The sequence below is a fragment of the Dipteris shenzhenensis genome, chromosome 7, assembly GCF_047967505.1.
Source record: "Dipteris shenzhenensis isolate YYH24624 ecotype China chromosome 7, Dip_SZ_1.0, whole genome shotgun sequence".
NCBI lineage: Eukaryota > Viridiplantae > Streptophyta > Polypodiopsida > Gleicheniales > Dipteridaceae > Dipteris > Dipteris shenzhenensis.
The window spans coordinates 15323214-15328409 of record NC_141602.1 but is presented as its reverse complement, the minus strand read 5'-3'; the positions used below and the strand labels follow the sequence as shown (position 1 = coordinate 15328409).

The 5196-nt window shown below is 42.6% G+C and overlaps 1 pseudogene; it reads left to right on the top strand.

The window, feature by feature from the left end:
• Window positions 1–390: 390 nt before the first annotated feature.
• LOC147899995 (chitinase 2-like) lies at window positions 391–1990 on the top strand (annotated as a pseudogene).
• The last annotated feature ends 3206 nt before the right edge of the window (window positions 1991–5196 follow it).

The following is a 5196-nucleotide window of genomic DNA, read 5'->3' as shown; positions in this document are numbered from 1 at the left end:
TGTCGTATCCAAGAAACGAATGTTTTTGGTACTGGTGTTGTGCTTTTGTGTCGGGCGCATATCCTTTTCGAGTTTTTAGAATAGTCAGTCTATCGGAGCGCATCTATAGACGCATCTGAGAACGTGTCTAAAAGCGCGTCTATAGATGCGTCTACTCTGTTTTTAGAAAGAGATAGCCCCATCTATAGACGCGCTGTTATACGTGAAGATAGATGCGCTTCCCTAGGAGAGCAGCATTCTAGAACAATACCTCTTTTCCTGTCATCAATGATGATCAATACGTCTTTTCCTGTCATCAATGATCATCGAGTACGCAGTCAATAATCCGTGCAAGCCTTTACCGATTTCGTCTCAGCGATCTGGTCAAGCTAGATGACGGTGTCCGCGCCCATGCAGGGTAAGTCGTAGTCGTTCATCTTTCTCACAAGAGTACTCCGTTGCTGATTCTCTGTTCCGACAGGACCCTTCCAGCTTCCTATAAGTTCCGATTTGCAGCAAGCTTTCTTGAAACATCACCCCTCGCCAGTTCATATCTAGATTCTACGCGCTTACCTCCGCTTCATCCACCTCTCCATCGACCTCCTGATCCGTTCTGATTCAAATTCTTGCAGAACATGGCATTCCGTAAACGCAATGCTTTAGCCCTGGTATTTGCGCTTTTAGCTCTCGTCCCTGTCGCGATTCACGGTGCTCGTCTTCTTACGGAGGGTATGCGTTGCTCTTTTTGTCCCTTCCACACACATACCCGAGCATATTTCGTTGCATTTGGGTCTCTATATATTACTCGGTTGGGAACCGGAGTGTCTCATATAACGTTCTGTTTTGGTAGCAAAGTTATGCGAAGCCCAATTGCTACAAAACTAATTTTGCTGATTAGGGATGCAAAGTTGTGGAAGTCTCATTGCATTTGGATCGATCTCCCTCGTTCATCACGCAGAAGCGCGACCCGTTGATTCTGTTCTACAGGCGCATCTACTCGATGCTTAGCTGGCGTGCATACAAGGGGTCTAATTCAGTTTGGTAATTTCTAGGGAAGGCGCTCGCGGAAGCTTCAGGCTGCACCAGCAGTTACACAGTGACGTCGGGCGACACTTGCGATGCGATCGCCGGAGCGAACGGACTCAGCCTCTCGCAGCTTCAGAGCCTGAATCCAGGAATCGTTTGCCACAATCTATAAGGTTTGCATCGCCGCGTCATCATCCAGTACATCGTCAAGCAGCAACAACGGAAAAGTTTTCCGAGAATCTATCTCTCATGCCAGTGCTTCCGGGGGCAACTCTTACGCGCCCACCAACGGCGTATTTACCACCTATTGGGATGACAATCTATCAGGCAGCGCAGCCAAAGCGATCAAGGCTAGCAACTCAAACGTGAAGATCATAGTTAGCCTGGGTGGAGCTTCCATAGGTAATAATCAGGCGGTAGAGTTTAATCCAACGTCTGAGTCGAGCTGGGTGAGCAACGCCGTTTCTTCTCTGACGTTTTTGGCCAACGAATACGGTCTAGACGGAATCGACATCGACTACGAGCAGTTCGCGTCCACCACAACGCCTAGTGTCTTCGCATCCTGCATCGGCCAACTGATCGCTCAGTTGAAGCAAAACAACGTGATCTTGGTAGCATCCATTGCTCCGTTTGACGGCGTGCAATCTTACTACACTGCACTCTGGGAGCAATATTCCAGCGTGATCGACTACGTCAATTTCCAATTCTACACCTACAGCCCTCAAACGACCGTGTCTGAGTTCGTAAGTCAATACAACACCGCAGCCGGAGTGTACTCGGGAGGGAAGGTTCTTGCAAGTTTCACCACGGGGAACTGCGAGCGAGGCTGGGAGCGGAGGCATAACGCCCTCCACAGGCCTTTCAGCAGCTACAAGCAAGTGGGAAATTGCCGGGCATCTTTGTTTGAACGGCTGACACCTCTTACACGTCGAGTGTCAAGTTCCAGTATGAGCAACAGGCGCAAACTCTCTTGGCTTCTGCATAATATAAGCCCCAACAATATAGCTGCAGCTCTAACACAAGAGCAACAACACGATTCAAAATTCTATGGTAGCATCATCCTTTCCAAGTCAATCAAATGTGAAAGTATATAACTTAATCAGCGTCGTCTTCTCCCTGACTCGATATATTGCAGTGAGCTTACAGACAAGTATATATTAGAGTGGTACCAAGTTTCATATTCTTTCGAGCATCGATGTTCAACATGGTTAGTGAAAACCAATGATGGTGACCCACATGTGTTCTAGTGTGTGCGATGAGGTTCTTTAAAACAATAATCCATGATTAGACTTATTTATGGGACAAGATTTGACACAATGCTTTTTTATAATAGTAATGAAAGTCATACCAAGTCTCAGTCCATTACACTCCATTACGAGATATAGAAGCCTTACCCTCACAAAAATATTTATCATTGCAATGCGGCAAAGAAAGGGTTCTCTACCCTAAAACAATATGTTATGCTACTATGAATGCAATATACACTAGCCATAATATTTATGCCAGCATATAATAGATTCCTACAAATCTTTTTCTTATTCTGACCAGCATCGATGGTGAACATGGTTATGCAAAATCAACATTGGTGACCCTCACGTGTTGCACAATGCATGATGGGGATTTGTAAAATAAAAGGGCATGTATAGACCTATTTATTGTACAAGATTTTGTATGGGACTTAGGTAAATTTTTATCAAGAGTTATAAAAATTCTCTGTCCATTATGAGATATAGAGAAATGGATTTGAACTTACCCTATCAAAAATGTTATCACTCACAGTGTGGCAAAAGAAGGGTTGTCTACCATAAACCAATATGCTACGCTACTCAAAATGAAATAAAACCTATAAAAAATTTATATTCCATCATGTATTAGAATCCTACCAAGTTTCATCATGTTTCGACTCTTAGGGTCCAACATGGTTATGAAAAACAAACGTTGGTGACCCAGACACATTCTAGCATGTACAACATGATTTTTTAAAACAAAAAGGCATGTGTAGACCTATTTATGGGATAATATTTGGTATGATGAGACCTAGAGATATACTAACTGTCAATCCATTATGGGATATAGACCCAGGGATCTGGCCTTACCTTATAAACAATGCTTCAGCTCATAGTGCGGCAAAAAATTTGTTATCTACCATAAAATAATATGCTGCTACACCAAATGCAATAGAACTCAGATAAAGTCTTAATTCCATCATGCAGTAGTGTCCTATCAATTTTCATCTTTTTTCTACCATAGATGCTCAACATGGTTATGATAAACAGATGTTTGTGACCCACATGTGTTCTAGTGTGTGCAATAGGATTTTTTAAAACAAAAAGGTATGTATGGAACCATTTATGTTACAATATTTGGTACAATGCTTGGGTACAACGTGACTTGGAGGAATACCAACTCTTGGTACATTATGAGATATAGAACCATGGATTTTTTACCTTACCCTATAAAACATGTTTTGGCTCGCAGAGTGGCACAAAAATTGTTATTTATCTTAAAACAATAAGCTATGCTACTTCAAATGCAATAACACCCAGATGAAATATTTATGCCATAATGTATTAGATTCCTATCAAGTTTCATCTTGTTTCAACTATCAATGGCCAACATGGTTATGAAAAACCAATGTTGGTGATCCATGCATGTTCTAGTGTGTGCGACTAGTTTTGTTTTAAGAAAAGGGCATGTGTAGACCTATTTAAGTTTGGGGAGATGTCCAACCCATAGTTTCAACCCACGATCTTCACTCCAAGACCTCTAGATCTTGATCTAATCTCTAATCCAAGGGGTACATTCAAATTTGAGATAAAGCACTACAAGACAGTCATCCAGCCAATAGCATGAGCAGCCCTTCCAGTGTAAGCGAACAACATCGCCCTAGGCAAGTCAACGTGGATGTGTCTTTGTGTTAGTAGAAGCGAAGTACTACCAGCATGAGCATGAAAGTTTTCCCAATACCGCCTCTTCGGAGAGTAGCAGATGGATTTTTTCTTGAGGTTTGGTAATTTTCTTGAGCATGATGTCTTTCAGAGTAATTTTCTGGGAAGTGCGTAGTATTGTTTGTTTTCCATGATAGCATGTGGAGGGTGTTGTTGGTCGCGCCTTGTCGGTTTCATCTCGTGTAGATTCATTTCCAAGCCTCTGTCAAATTTTTCTTTACATGTAATGGGATTGCCCACGCTACTATTGCTTGTCGCAGATAGGCAAGGCTCAAGCCTGCTGATAGGCAAGGCTACATAGCTGCATGTCTTGTCAAATCGAGACTGGTTCTTGTTAATGACTTCCATGTGCGAGTGATACATGTCGTGCCATGTTGGGAAGTCTTCACATAAGGAGTGCTCATTGTGTACGAATGGTAGGTATAGCAAGCAGAGCTCTCTGTAATGGTTCTCAGGATCTTTTGACTTACTATAGTTATTGAAGCGTATAATTTTACCTCGTTTCCTTGGATGTCTTTGCTTTGCTAGTATCGCTGCTCGTTGGTGTAAGTAGCGAGGTAGATGTTCTCGTATCACATGTCTCGGTGCATGTACTTTTTGATAACGTCATCAAAGAAAATGTCATTGTTGGTTCGATCCATTCCCTCAAGTTGGGTGCGTCTCTTCAATAGGGGTGTTTTATCCTCTGCAGGGCTCGTGTTAATGTAGTAGAAGTCTCTAGTTGCACTTGTCAAGGGTAGCGAAAGACAAAGGTAAGAAGCTTGTTGCGAACTTATGTGCTGTGTGTTAAGAATTGCGTTTCTAATGTTGTGTATGCACTTGTTTGCTGGTGATTCACTGGTCATGCTTACCATGAGAGCACTCTTAACTACTTCGATAGCCTTTTTGTTTATTTTCATCATGTATGATGCTGGTGTTCTATCCTTTGCAGGGCTCGTGTTAATGTAGCAGAAGTCTCTAGTTGCACTTGTCAAGGGTAGCGACAGACAAAGGTAAGCAGCTTGTTGCAAACTTATGTGCTGTGTGTTAAGTATTGTGTTTCCAACATTGCATATGCACTCGTTTGCTGGTGATTCACTGGTCATGCTTACCATGAGCGCACTCTTCACTGCTTTGGTAGTGCCAAGGGATGATCATGGTTATGTTTTATTTCTCTCACATGCGAGAATCCCCTGCAATGAAGGTGTTTAGGCCAATGAGTGAGATTTTGTCAATGACCAATAGTTGCACCTCTTTGAATGTC